This window comes from Lactuca serriola, chromosome 7, assembly GCF_051521515.1.
Source record: "Lactuca serriola cultivar US96UC23 chromosome 7, Lser_US96UC23_V15, whole genome shotgun sequence".
NCBI classification, from domain to species: Eukaryota; Viridiplantae; Streptophyta; class Magnoliopsida; order Asterales; family Asteraceae; genus Lactuca; species Lactuca serriola.
Genome location: NC_136414.1, coordinates 102,970,308 through 102,986,851, shown reverse-complemented (window position 1 = coordinate 102,986,851; position 16,544 = coordinate 102,970,308).

Below are 16,544 nucleotides of genomic sequence, written 5' to 3'. Positions count from 1 at the left end.
AGTGACCATATCGAGTTTGGAATGTCATTTTGGGAACATCATTCTCCTAGAATCGTAGTTCATGGTACCCGGATCTTAGGTCGATCTTTGGAAAGTAGTTTTCTCCTTGAAGTTGATCAAACAAGCCGTCTATTCGTGGTAGAGGATATATGTTCTTCATGGTAAGTTTATTCAGTTCGCGGTAGTCGATGGACACGCGGAATGACCCATTATTCTTCTTCACGAACAAGACCGGTGCTCCCTAAGTTGAGAAGCTCAGTCTGATGAATCCTTTGCTGAGTAGTTCGTTTAGTTGGCTGGATAATTCCTGCATCTCTACCGGTGCTAGATGGTACGGTGATTTGGCTACGAGGGTAGCTCTAGGAATCTAGTCGATTCTGAACTCGACTTGTTGTTCTGGTGGTACTCCTGGAAGATCTTCAGGAAATATGTCAGAAAAAGTACAGACTTCAGGAATGCTCCTGATGTCTTTTACTTTTTTCTTTTCATCCACAGCATGTGCCAAGAATACATGGTATTCCTTGTGTAGATATTTTGAGCTTTGACGCAAGAGATGATGCGAAGGCTTGTACTGGATTTATCGTCATAAATGACGAGGGTTTCGCCATTTGGCAGATGAGGGTTTTGCCATTTGGCAGATTAAGGCGAACGACCTTTTTTTAGCATAGAATATCACGGTGAGGACTTAACCAATCCATGTCGATGATAACGTCGAAGCTTTTTATTGAGACTAGGATAAGGTTGATTTGAAAAGAATAGTTGTTTAGTGTGAGGGTACAGACTATGTATATGTCGTTAGCGCTTTCTGTTTTTCCATTTGCCATTTCGATGGTGGATGTTTCGTTTAGTGATTGTGGTTTTTGTTTGAGTAGATGTTTAAACTTGTGGCTCATGAAACTCCTCTCCGCACCACTATCAAACAGTATACATGCACAAGAACGCTAATTTGGAGCTTTTGAAAATGAAACATAGCGTCTACAAGGGCTAAGCAATCATGTTTTTTTAATTCTCTTTTTAATGTAAATTGGTTATAATTATTAATTTTTCTTATTTTATTAAATCAAAATGTTTTCCCTTTTTAATTCTAATTTTCTTTTTTTTTTGTCTATTTTTTTTTATTTTCTTTCCGATAGTTTTTCTAACTTTCTTTTTAATTTTATTTCTAAGTTTTCTCATTTCTATTTTTCAAAATAAATCAATTTTTTTTATAATTCTTTCTTTGGTTAGAATAAGTTTGAATTTTTACGAATAAAAAAATAAAGCCTATCACATTTGTATTGTGATAAAATAGGCAATGACATGACATTCTATTATAATGATGGGTATACCATTATAATATGGTTATGGTTTTGTATGGTGATAAAACCGGCAATGACATGACATTTTATCATATTTGTGTTGGTGATACCAGACCTATAACAGAAGACTTAATTGGGCATTATTGTCTCCAAAAGGCTTCTTTGTTGAGTGGTTAAGTAAAACTATTGGCCAAATTATCTTTGATGCCCGATTTTTTCAAAATGACATTTCTTTCGTTCGTAACCACGGAAAAGGTTGTATTTGGCCTCCCACTAGAACTTTCTCCATTTAACTAAATTAGATGGAACTCATTATATAGACTCGATGAAAGCTCACCGTCTATCACATGTATAAAAGAGAGAGAAATTGTGTATTGAATAAACAAACAATGAACAAATATCTTACAAATATACAATTTTGGAGAGAGTCATGAACTCTAACATAAAAATGTAGAAAGATACAATATCAATCCTAAACTATTTACAAATGTACAATAGTAGTCCTAATATCCCCCCTCCCCCCCCCCCCCGGTGAAGATGGTAGAGGGGAATATATGTTCTTCAATGCCATCTTACTCATGAAAGGTTGCAAATTTGTAGATTGAAGTGGTTTAGTAAACATATCGGCTAACTGGAATTGAGATCGAAGGGGCATTAATCGAATTATCTTATTAATGAATTTGTCACGACCAAAATGAAAATTGATTTCAATATGTTTAGTACGCTCATGGAAAATCGGATTGGATGCAATCTTAACTGCAACATCATTATCACAAAAAAGCAACATGGCTTCTTTTGGAGGACAAACAAGATCTCTCAAAAGTTGTCTCAATCAAATAATTTCAGTAGTGGTAGAAACCATGGCTCTGTATTCTGCTCCTAGGAATATGCAAAAACTAGTAATTGAACAATGGAACTAACCTTCGATAACGAGCTCAATCATCATATACATCACCCACATTACATCATAAATTATTTTTGTGATCCATTGGAGTGAAAACAGGTTTAGCACCTAAGAACCACAAATCTTCAATTAGTTGAAGAGTGTAATTTCACCGAGATACAAAAATTCCTTCTTTAGAACGTGAAACTTCCAAACCCAAAAAATAACCAAAGATCCCAAATCTTTAAGTTTAAGTTGACCAATCCATTTACTTTTCAAAGAATTTATTTCTTTAACCGATGATCATGTGATCAAAATGTCGTCTACATAAACCAAAAGAGCAACATAATTGGTCCTTGTTCCTTTAAAAAACAAAGAATAATCGGATTTGGATTGTTCGAAACCAATTTTGATCATAAAATTGGAGAAATTCTCAAACCATTGACGAGAAGCTTGTCTTAATCCATAAATACATTTATTCAGACGACATGCCACTTTTGTACCATTTGAACACTTGTGTCCTTGAACATTTAAACTAGGTGGGATGTTCATATAAACTTCTTCTATATGATCACCGTTGAGGAAAGCATTATTTACATCTAGTTGGACCAAGCTCCATGATTTTGCATCGGCTATAGAGAGAAGAAGTTTGATTGTAACCAATTTAAATACAGACGTATAAGTGTCAAAGAAGTCAACACCATCCTGTTGATTGAACCTATAGCAACAAGCTTTGCTTTGTGAATTTTAATATGACCATTGCTTCCAAATTTAAGCTTGTATACCCATATGCAACGTATAATACGTTTTTTTGAAGTTAGGGGTACTATGGTCCAAGTGTTGTTAGAATGCATTGCTTTTAACTTAGCATCCATTGCATTGAACCACTCAGAGTATTTAGCAGCATGACTATAATTTTGAGGCTCAAAATTAGTAGAGATGCTCATCACCATGGCCTTATGAGAAAAAACAATTTGTCATAATTGATGACATCCTCCAAAGGGTACAAAGAAGAAGTGGTTTTGGAATGTTTCAAAGAATTACAATGAAAATACTTTAAGTATGTAGCAGGATTTCTATTTCGAACTAGCCTAGAACTTTGTGTAGGAACATGTGCAGGAATATGAATTTCTTGTAATGGAATTGGGACATGATCAGTTTGAGTATCATTGGAAGTAGCTTCAAAAGGAACTCATCAGTCATTGGAAATGGCATAACAGTTTGGTTAAAAAGACCAATATCAGTTGAAGATACAGAGCCATTTTTGAAAGGATATATATTTTCATGAAAGAAAACATCTCTTGAAACAAGGAACTCTTTAGTAGATCAATCATAAAATTTGTAAGCTTTCATATTGAGAGGATAGCAAACAAATATGCACGATTTGTCTCTTGAATTGAACTTGGTTCTTCCTGCTTGTAAAGTGGATGCATTGGCTAAACAACCAAAACTTCTCATTTGTGAATATAAAGAATGTTTTCCATATAATCTATAAAATAGAGTTTCATTTTGAAGAATTTTGGATGGCAGACGATTAATAAGGTATACAGTCAAAATACACTCACTCCAAAGACCAATGGGCAGAATTGACTGAAAACACAATGCTCTAGCAACATTAAGCAAACGATGATGTTTCCTCTTAATAACAGAGTTTTATTGAGGTCTAGCAACAGAAGATCTCTGATGAAGTATTCCATTAGTTGCAAAGAAATCTTTAAATTCAAGTTCCTTAGCATTGTCAGATCTAGAAATCTTGATTTTGTTTTCAAACTGAGTGACAACCATTTGATAAAATGAAGGAATGATTTGAATTATATCAGACTTGTTTTTAAACATATATACCAATGTGTATCTGTTATAATCATCCATAATGATAGAAAAATATCTAAAAAATTGACAAGAAGGAATGTGATATGGTCCCCAAATATCACAATGTATAAGGGAAGAACAGTCTTTTTGAAGGAGATTCATGGATACAAAGGGTATTGTTTCTATTTAGAAAGAGGACAAACATAATGAGAAAACAAATGTTGCTTAATTGTCTTAACAGATAAGTGAACTCTTATTGAAACAAAGACTATATAGAAGGATGCCCTAACCTATTATGTCATACATCCAAAGACACATTTTTCACATTGCTAACTAGAGATCATGCTTCTTGAATTTGCTATCATCCAACACATATAATTCTTAACACAAATCAACATTGCCAGTCAGCTTCATTTCCCTCGTATCCTGCCTTAGAGCATAATCACATGTAAACTGAACCATTAAGCTCTGATTATTAGTTAAAGAACTTATAGAGATGAGATTCTAATCAAAAGAAGGAACATAGAGAACATCTTTAAGAACAAAGAGATGATATATGTTAATATCTCCAACAAAATTAACTAGAAGAGTAATTTTGTTAGTTAAGGTAACTATGTGATGATAAACTCTTCTAGTGTTTAGAAACATTTCAATTTCGAGAAAACATGTTGAGTAGCACCAGAATCCAATATCCATTTTTGCAATTTTTGTCCAGAATTAACAAATAATGAATAGCATTTACCTGTAGTAGTTTATTCATGAGGATTAATGGTAATCATGTGACTGGATAAATCCGACATCACTTGTTGGCACTTTTCTTGATAAAATCCATTTAACATGTTGGAAAGATCATTATTAATAGAAGAAATTTGATCTGAAGGATCATCATGAGCTTGAACAGCAACAACTCTGTTTTTGTATTTATATCCAGGTGGGTATCTATGAAGTTTGTAACACTTATCCACAACTTGTCCCTGCAATTTGCAGTGAGTATAATATGGTCTATCTCTGTTATTGGATCTAGCATTTGTTAAAGGCTTGCGAGCTTGAGAAGAAGAATGTGATGCTTTAGCAACAAACGTCATTGCCTGCCGAACATTTGTGGCATGACTAAGAGATTTTTGCTTCTCTTCTTGAACAATCAATGAGAAAACACAGTTGATCAAGGGAAGAGGATCCATGAGAAGGATTTTTCCTCTTGTTTTAGAGAAAGAATTTTTTAAATCCATTAGAAATATCATAATATGGTCATTATGAAAATATATGTTGATTTTCTCAACAACACAACAATTGCACTTATTGCATATACAATGTGGCCTAAAATTGATGAGTTTAACAATGAGAGTTTTGAGTTTAGTAAAGTAAACACCAATGACATCGTGATTTTTATTGATATTTGAAAGCTCGCTTAGAATTTGAAAGATGTGTGGAGCATTACTTTGTTGAAATCGCTCTTTCAAATCATTCCAGATCTCAAATGCAATATCATTAAACATAATGTTACAACCTGAAATTTTTTTTGCTTTGAAAGCTCAGTCAGTCAACTCAACTGAGTGTCAGACTCATTCTTGCTATCATTTAGCCATGCTTAGAGTTCGTTCAAAGGTTCAAAGCTCAGTACATTCAAGCATTGAGTAAAGGATTGGATCGAGTACATGTAAAGCAAAAAAATTGAGCCTTACACTCCAACATAAGGAGTGTACGGCCGCACACATGGGTGTGTGGCCGCACACCCCTCTCCTGGCATCACACTCACGTGTATAAGTATATATATCAGCCTTCTTCGATTCCTTCTCACCCTCCCAAGTCTAGAACTCGATTTCTCTTTCAACTAGCATCCAATTGTCAGCCTAGAGCATCAAGAACGTAAATACTCTTTTCCTTTTTCTTGAATATTGTTTAGAACACTTGATTAATCTTAAAAAAGGCCGATAACTCATAATCATATGGTGTGTGCGGCCGCACACACATGTGTGGCCGTACACCCCTTAAAACACCCTCAAAACACTCCTAAAAGCTTTCATATCGTGAGTACCATCCTCTAAGCTTGTTACTTACTAGATAAGAGCCTTAGAAAATGTCCAAACCAAGTTCATCAAGGAGTGTGCGTCCGCACACACCCCATGTGGCCGTACACCCCTTTGTTTTGTGCTTAAGGGTCTCTAAAGTGCCTTTCTAGCTTCAACACTTGATGAACACTAGTCCTACAAGCCTCCCTACCATTGGAAAACGACCTTGTGCACACTTTACCATGAGTCTGCGGCCGCACACTCCCTGGCCACACACTCCTCAAAGTGGCCATACACTCCCCTTAGTTCAATCACATGTGATTCCAACACTAGGTCAAAGTGTTTCCTAGTCCCGTGAGGTGCTTCCTTGCATTTTTGCTTCTAAACCCTATATTTATCTCAATATATGCCATTTAGGAGTTGTTATGTCTCAAGAGTTCGTTCGTGGAGCTTCTCATCCTTACACACGTATTCGTTTGATTCACCCATATCAGGTGAGTTCATACCCCGTAATCAATCATTTAAACTGTTTTAAATGCTTTTAAGGGGGGAATACAAGTTGAACACAATTGATAATTGTGTAATTGTTTTTTAAAACATTTTTCAGAGGTTTCTTATGTCTTTAATAAGTGATTAAAACATTTCAAAAACTCTTTTAAAGTTATGTTACTTTTTAGTTTAACAAAACTCCATTTATAAAGTACAAGCATAACTTAGTAGTAAAATGAGTCTTTTCAATAATAGTTCAAGTAAAACATTAGTATACTATAATGGGTATAGTTTAGAGGTTCAGTTCGTACTAGATACAATACACGATAACATAAGAGAACACACAATAAAGAGAAATAGGGAGGAAAATACAATACATGATAACCGAAATACTAACATACTATAATAGAACAAACATAATAAGGTGCTATAGCATAGGACAACTACATGATCTAATTATACCAATGAATCACTAACGCATTGTTCTAAACAATAGGTGATAGTTATCTTGGGTATACATGATCATATAACCTTAGTGTGAAGTTACACGACCTAGCAACTCGTTTGCTGAAGTCGAGTTTGGTTCCCAGTATCTTTTGACAGGGAGAGCGTTTAGTATGGAAACTAGCCTTCGCATTATCACCTTAATAAAACAAATATGTTTAAGGTAATTAGTATGTCAGAATGTCAATTCATAAGACAACTGAGTACTTATATTTTCCCATTACTTTCATAAAGTGACAGTTCCACTTGAAAGTTAATGTAAAGTATTTTCGAGTCAAGATAGTTATAAACTAGGGAAAAACTTACATCTTTTCAAACGACAAACAGAACAGTCGGATCTAGTACATTCAGTAGAAAGGGACCATAATGCTAACCATATGATTCCTTAATGTATACATCAAGAGATATATATTAATAATATCTGATAGGTAATAGGATGTGTGCTTTCTGCTTCATTTCCTGTTCCTTGTTTGGTTGTGGGCTTAGAGCGGATTCACCCAGCCTATTATCCATTCGATATTAGTTATATATATGTTCCGTATACATTAAGTCATCATAAGGGGTAGCAGGTATGGGTCAGGTCATAGGACACTAATTCAATGCATAGTTTTCTAGTACAAAACATACTTTTCAAATCAGAACTTTGGATATACAAAACTAGAAACTTACTACTAAAGGGTTTAATCCATTTTATTAAACCATCATTTTAATGGACTTTAGGTAGTTAACTCTATAATAGCTTATTTTATACATCGCAGGTTATATATAATTAATATCCAATAGGTAGTTGGATGTGTGCCTTCCGCCTCATTCCCTGTTCCTTGTTTGGTTGTGGGCTTAGGGCAGATTCACACAATTAACTACCTGTTTGATATTGGATTATATATAGCTAGAATAATCTAAGTGATTATAGAAGGAACCATTGTGGTTACTATATTATTATAAGAAATAAGGGTTTTCTTAAAGAATCTTTTCATAAACTATAAAGGAACTATTACAGTTAACTCCGTGAGTACCAAGGGAATACTCCAGGGTTATATACAACAAGGATCTAACAACCAATGGGATGTGTGTCATCCGCCTCATTCCCTGTTCCTTGTTTGGTTGTGGGCTTAGGGCAGATACACGCAATTGATTGCTTGTTTACTCTAAGTTTTATATAACTTGTATCCATTTAGTACTCATAGAAAGGATTGTAGACTCATTTTTACTTATCTTTCATCAAGGCAGGAAATATATCATTTTCTGGAGGAACAGGCGAACTTTTCTAAACATAACTTACAACTTACTACATTTTTCAACAACATTTTACAACTTATATACATCACTAAAATCTTATGAACTCACCAGCTTAATTGCTGATAAACTCTTTCAAATAACTTGTGTTCTCAGGAAACTAGTAGACAGGTACTCGCACTGGGAATTCAGAAGATGGAGCAGTATAGGTCCAAGTCTTGTTTTGTTATTTGCTTATGTACTCTATGTTTTGTGAACACACACATTGTAAACGCTTCTTTCTAATGAAATGGTTGTTCATTACTTTGCTTATTATGATGCATGTCTTGTGATACTAAACATGACGTCCTCCACCCCCGAACGTTTCCGCCGTTCCGGTTTTGGGGTGTGACGGATTGGTATCAGAGCATTGTTTATAGTGAACTAAGTATATCAACCGATAAAAGATATACAACTATAAATACAATGGGTCTTAAATGCTATGGATAATAATATAATTTTAGAATATAACAATAAGTTATAAAAATATACCTACTTGCTTATACATGTACTTACTAGAACAAGTATCACAAGAACAGAACATAAGTATTTAAAGGTTGAATACTGAGGTCAAACTTGGCCAGTTAAGTAAATCGTATATAGGATCAATATAGCCTGATCAACTATATTCATTTGAGATGCGACCGACATATGCTTGGGAGTGATGTAGTGTTGCATCGGTGTTAAAACTTACCTAACTATATACAAAGGATCTCTAGATCAGAACATGAAAGTTAGAATACTATAGGAGTATTCTATGATACTATAACACGATAACAAGTTTGAAACATTCTAAGTACATTACATTAAAATACTATAGGAGTGTTTTAGGCTCTATAAAAATAACTTATGTGATAACTTAAAAGACCCTTATGGATAGGTCTATAATCTTTCAATGTATACTTCCAAGGTTTTATATAATTAAGATTTTATAGACTTAGAATCTGTGATCTATGCTTCACTACCTGTTCCTTGCTTGCTTGTGGTTTTGGAGTAGGATCACTTATTCGAAGGTCTATTTAATATTAAATTATATACAACTTGTATGCATTGTACAATTATAGAAGGAATCTGTAAGGATCACCCCATAAAGTTAGCTTTAATCTCGTAGATTCTTTAGACACTCCCATTCTCGCACGACAAACCTCGATAGATGTAACCACGTCCTCATAGTAATCGGAAAAAGAGTCAAGAAGGAACAAGAGTAAGTTCAAAAGAAGTTCTCAAGGAAGGATCAGGAAGTAACCAGAACGTCATATACGTCACACTAATAACTAATAATCTTGGTTAACTTAATGAGTTGGTGGAAACACTGTTCACCCTATGTGTTAGGATTATTTGCTTTACATACAACTGGTAACAGTTATTCAGGTAACAGTTATCCAGAACCCTATGGAAATCAGGACCCAATACATTCAGAACTAGGATAACCTTGTCTTTTAGCTTTCGGCTTATCTCCACTGCTATAGAATTATCTCATCTCATCTTTGTATTCTTAGCAAAAGATGCCTTGCGGTAAACCAGTGAAACGCATAGTTAACAGCACGATAGAGAATCCGCCACCACAGTTCGACCTAGCTGCTTTCTAGGCAGCGGTAACAGCAGCAACGGTAGCCGCCCTAACCCAAATTCGCGCAAATGGTATCAGTGGATCTGGTAGTGGGGCTCAACCAACCAACCATGGAGATACCCACGAACACCCACGGGAGTGTTGGTACAAGGACTTCATGAGCTGCAAACCCATGTCCTTCAATGGAAATGGTGGAGTCATCACCCTGATGCGATGGTTCGAGAAAACAGATTCGGTCTTCGCAATCTGTTCATGCCCAGAAGGGAGCAAAGTCAAGTTTGCTGCCTGCACCTTCTCCGGTAGAGCCCTAACATGGTGAAATAGCCATGTTCAGTCACTGAACCTATCAGTGGCTAACTCAATAGGTTGGAAAAACCTAAAAGAGTTGATGCTGGAATAGTACTGCCCGAGGGGCGAAGTTCAAAAGCTGGAACACGAACTATGGGAGCATACCATGATTGGCTCAAACATAGTGACCTACACTGACAGGTTTTGCGACCTGGCAGCACTATGCCCTGAGATGGTTACTCCAAAGAGTAAGAAGATAGAAAGGTACATATGGGGTTTAACTGCCCCTACCCAAGGAGATGTGTTGTCTTCTAACCCAGCCACATTCGATAGTGCTAAACGCTTGGCATAGCGACTCCTCGACCATGGAGTCCGCCATGGCATGGAAGTCCCAGTTCCTGAGCCATCAAAGGGAAAGGACTATAATAGGAAGTCGGGGAACAAGAGGAAGAAGAAGAAAACAACACAGGTACCCCCGCAAGAGCTGTTGGATTAATGTCTAAGTCCATAACTATAATTGGTAAGACTTGACCCGACCCGGCATGGTCTATTTGGGTTGCATGGCATCATGCACTTGGATAGACTATAATGAGAGAAATAACACTTAAGGTTTATTAATATATTATAAGTTCTAATATATTAATAGGATTATTTAATTAGTATTGATCAAGAATTAATCTAGAATTAATTAAGTGATCAAAAGAAGACTAATTAAATATATGGGTTGATTGTGTAAATCATCCATACTTGTATAGTGAGCTAATGCTCCATGGATAATCAAGTTGGGCTAAAACCCATAGGATGGTCCATGGATGCTCCATGGTGTATTTGAACCCATAGATCCAAGAAAATGGAAGGCGATGACAATTAGGGTTTACCCTAATTGTTACAACTATATAAGATCATATTCTTTGGGAAAAATCGGCCACTATGAATAATAAGAAAGGGCTAGCCGATTTTAGGAGCGTTCAAGTTTCTCTCAAGTTATTCCAAGTGTATTTGGTGTTGTGTGAACCGTTTGAGGTGTCACACTTGAGGCACTAGGCACTCAAGCTTCATGAAGACATTTTACATCAAAGAGGTATGTATTCTATCTTGTTATATTCATTATTTTGTATGCTAGATTAGGATAATACCTTGGATGTTCATAATTGCATGTATAATAGAGAAAACATAGATCCAAGGTATTTAGGGTTGCATGTACACTTAGGAGTGTTAGAATGCTCGAAACCCAACAAGAGCAACAAACGAGTACTATGTATGCCACTACAACGCCTGCTGCTTCAGCACCTGCCAGTCGATATGCTGGAAGCCTTCCGAAGTGTGGAAAGTGCAACTATCACCACACCGGGGTATGCCGGGAAAATACAGTGTCTGAACTGCCACAGAAAGGGACACACAGTCCGTTTCTGCAGGGTACCGGCTCAACCGATCTCACAAATCCCCGGAAGTTGAAGAAAACCAAGCGTGCTATGGCTGTGGCGAGACTGGATACTACCAGAGGGACTGCCCGATAGTAAAGAACTCAGGCGCAAATGGACGCATTCTGATAATCACCGCAGGTGAATCAACCTCGAAGTCGCCAGCGAGCAGCGGTACGTTTTCGAAATAGTAATTATTTTAAAAATAAATTAATTTATATTTATATAAGATTAAAACTTGGGGAAAACTACTTAAAAAGTAATTATAATAACTCCCATATTGAAATAGATCACAGTATTCAAGAGAACTAAAAGATCTGTTCAGAGAAGCTATGATGGCTTAGCATATACATCAAGGTTGTGCCTAGCTAAGATGTTGTAGACTGAGAGTGAGTGAGTCCGCCTTAATTCCTGTTCCTTGTTTGGTTGTGGATTTGAGGTAGATTTACTCATTCGAGTGTCTTATTTATCATAATTATTCATAACTTGTATGTAACAGGCGATCATAGTGGTACCAAGTAGGATCGTAGTATAAAGTATCGACACCAGTTATGAAAACACTTTCATTGTATGTACTCGCACATATCAGTACGATACATAGAAATGTTAACATCAGGGGAAAAACAGAAAGCACTAGAACATTTACAAAGAATATATTGTCGAACACACTAGCGTTACATCATCGTATAACAAACGTTTCTTTCAAATTGGCCAAAACTTTGTTCAGTAAAGAGTCTGTTACTATCATTCGTCATGAGTTGGTGTGGTCCTCACCATACTAAGTTCATATGTTTCTATCGCCTCGATCGTCAAGTTCTCGAAACCTTCGTCATTCGTATCGACAATCCGACCTAAACCTCGGTTTTATCTTTGGTATTCTAAACACCGAAGTACTCGTGCGAAGGATACTTTGTCCTCCGAAGCCTTATCGTCAGATGTCCGCAGACCATCACGAAATACCACTTGTCCAGCAGACCAAGTTCGAGCACAGAGGATAAGGACGAATACAGCCCACCTATCACTATTTAGTGTATACGCGAGGGTGGTATATGATTATGATTACGCATATCTAGTATGTGTGTTTCCGCCCTATCTCCTGTTCCTTGTTTGGTTGTGGACCTGGGGCAGAGTCGCACATCCGATTGTCTTACTAATCCTAATTATATACGACTTGTATACATGAGGTAATGATAGATGGACCGAGTATGAGTCCAATCATGAACACTAGGGCAGAATTGCCAGGTCTACAAGTGGGTATTCTGCAAATCAGAAGAGTACAACACCAGTAGTACTGTAAGAAAGCTAACTTCGGGACGAAATTTCATCTAACTGGGGGATGATGTGACAACCTGAAATTTTTTTCTTTGAAAGCTCAGTCAGTCAACTCAAATGAGTGTCAAACTCATTCTTGCTATCATTTAGCTTTGTTTAGAGTCCGTTCAAAGGTTCAAAGCTCAATACATTCAAGAATTGAGTATAGGATTGGATCGCGTACATGTAAAGCACCAAAATTGAGCCTTACACTCCAACATAAGGAGTGTACGGCAGCACACCCCTCTCCTGGCAGCACACTCACGTGTATAAGTATAGATCTCAACCTTCTTTCATTCCTTCTCACCCTCCTAAGTCTAGAACTCGATTTCTCTCTCAACTAGCATCCATTGTCAGCCTAGAGCTTCAAGAACGTAAGTACTCTTTCCCTTTTGCTTGAATCTTGTTTAGAACACTTGATTAATCTTAAAAAAGGCCCAGAACTCATAATCATATGGTGTGTGTGGCCGTACACCCCTCAAAACACCCTAAAAACACCCCTAAAAGCTTCCATATCGTGAGTACCATCCTCTAAGCTTGTTACTTACTAGATAAGAGCCTTAGAAAACGTCCAAACCAAGATCATCAAGGAGTGTGCGGCCGCACACACCCCATGTGGCCGTACACCCCTTTGTTTTGTGCTTAAGGGTCTCCAAAGCGCCTTTCCAGCTTCAACACTTGATGAACACTAGTCCTACAAGCCTCCCTACCATTGGAAAACGACCTTGTGCACTCTTTACCATGAGTGTGCGGCCGCACACTCCCTGGCCACACACTCCTCAAAGTGGCCATACACTCCCCTTAGTTTAATCACATGTGATTCCAACACTTGGTCAAAGTGTTTCCTAGTCCCGTGAGGTGCTTCCTTGCATTTGTTTGCTTCTAAACCCTATATTTATGTCAATATATGTCATTTAGGAGTTGTTAAGTCTTGGGAGTTCGTTCGTGGAGATTCTCATCCTTACACACGTATTCGTTTGATTCACCCATATCAGGTGAGTTCATACCCCGTAATCAATCGTTTAAAATGTTTTAAATGCTTTTAAGTGGGGGATACAAGTTGAACACAATTAATAATTGTGTAATTGTTTGTTAAAACATATTTCAAAGGTCGCTTATGTCTTTAATAAGTGATTAAAACATTTCAAAAACTCTTTTAAAGTTATGTTACTTTTTAGTTTAACAAAACTCCATTTATAAAGTACACGCATAACTTAGTAGTAAAATGAGTCTTTTCAACAATAGTTAAAGTAAAACATTAGTAAACTTTAATGGGTATAGTTTTGTAATGCCCGAGTTTTAGGGCTAAGCATTTTTAGACAATGTAATAGTCTAGGTCAACTATTGTAAATCTTTTTGAAGTAATAAAGATGAAATATTTGAATTCTATGTGAATTATGTGTATTTGTGTGCTTATTACTTAATTATAAAGATATAGTTAATAAAGGATACAAATAAGCATCAAAATTAAAGTGTGAAATAAGTCCGATATCTTTACATAAAATTGTAGTGGTCGAAACAAGGGTTCCGTACATATAAAGAACGCCGAAATCCGAGTTATAACGAAGAAGTTATGGCTCGTCGAAGTTTTACGGCAAAACCAGCACGGCACCCGGAGACATAAAAAGTGAATTTATGATAGAAGACTTTTTAGCCTTAGTGATCTAAACCAAAGTTGTATAGTATGTTAAACTGAGAAAATCCATGAAAAGAACGCCTAAATCTGACTTCGTATGAGGAAGTTATGATTTTTCGAAGTTTCGGCTTAGCAGTGTACAGCTAGAAAGTCGAATTTTAGTTCAAGCGGTTTTTGGCTTACGCGACCTAAATGAGAGTTGAAGATCTCATTAATAGGAACTCAATGGTAAAAATATAGACAAAAATGGAGTCCGTATGAAGGAGTTACGAATTCTTCGCGGTCATTTAGCAGTCTAATCTCCTCCTACTGTTAATTTTAAGATCGGTCGAGAATTAGCCGATGGAGTCTAAATGAAAGTTGTAGATCATGTTTTTACCTATGTGTGGAAAAAGGAACGTCAAAAACGGAGCTCGTATGCAAGAGTTACGATTTTTCTAAGTCGGGAGGCTGCTGTGCGAAATCGGATGACATGGCGCAATCCTGGCCGTTGCTTCCTCCCCAAGGCTAGCCACCAGATGGTGACACCTGGCCTGGAAATCGATGAGTTTGAGGCCAACTTGACGAGTTTTTGGCTTTTCCAGCCTATAAAAAGGGAGCTGGGGCACCCTCATTTTTCACACCTTTCCCCACTTCTTTCTCTCTCTAAAATCTCTCTCTCTCTAACCCCCAACCCCCCCCTAAAAGCCTAGGTAAACCCCCTAGCACCCAAAGAAGCCCCGAGGCTCCCGGAGTCCCGAGAAAAAAGGGTCTTCGGTTCGGAAATGCTGCTCCGAGTAAAGCCCGGTTTTCTTTAAAATCCGCTGTAAGTGAGCTACGCTTACACAATTTTTAATATAGCTTTCAAATAATTATAGTAATGTTATTAGGTCCTTAAAATAATTATTTGGGCTATTATTATGATTTACATTGGGTATTATTTAACGCTTATATAATAGTAATAATAGTTAGACTATTAATTTGTCACGGTTAACGTTAGACTAAACCCTAGTGGTATTGACACTAGGTTTTATCGTGGGATAATTGTTTTGAGATAACGAAGCGCTGCTCGAAGGCAGAATCACCACCTTTTTCAGGTGAGTACATAGTTACTTTCAGCTTACACATAGATATGAAGTATTTTATATAAATTACATGCTATGTGTGCATATTATCTGAATACTTGCTATCTATGCTGGACGAACGTTTTTATACATGTTTTCAATGATTTAAACTGTATATGTATTTTATATCTACGAAAATGTTAGGGTAAAACATGGGTAAATGTAATAGGTGATGTGTGATAAAATGATGAGAGGCCTCGATGTTGATGTTGTTGATTCTGTCATCTAGCGGAGTGTGGATGACGATCACGGACTCTTCTAGACAGTCCAGTGGAACGCAAGCAGGCTCGCAACCTGTAGGTGTTTGTGAACGATGTGTTCACCGGTGTACTCCATCCCCCACATGGTTGCCTTAAGGACATTTATTTTTGAGGAATCCCCTTAGCAATAGTGTCCATCCCGATGATGATCCTTAGGCTAGGTCCCTTATGATAGGTGTCTAGGGACGTAAAGTGAGGATAACGGGAACGGGTAATCGGGTTATTGTTGAAAATAAATAACTTAGTTATTGTGGGTTGAAAACCCTATGTGCTCACCAGGTTCCCAAGCCTGACCCACTCAGTTTCTTTTATTACAGGTAGTGGCGCATGAGCATAGATGTGATGTTTTTGGACGAGGGATTACGAATATAGTGATATGAACTAATGTAGTAAGGCTTATATTGTACTGTTTATGCTTTTGATCTGTAATGAACATGACATCCCAAGTCTTTTAATGAAATACATTTCTTTGGAAATGCTTTTGATAAATCTTTATCATATTTTGTTTTGGGACAAATTCCGCAACACTTTTATTTAAAATATTACTCCGATTTTCAAACAAGGCATAAACAAAATCGGTATTTTCTGGCCGTGAAAATGGGGATGTCATAGTTGGTATCAAAGCATTAGTTTAAGCGAACTAGGAATTTATAGGATTTCTAGACGTAAACTTAGAATGTTAAGCGAT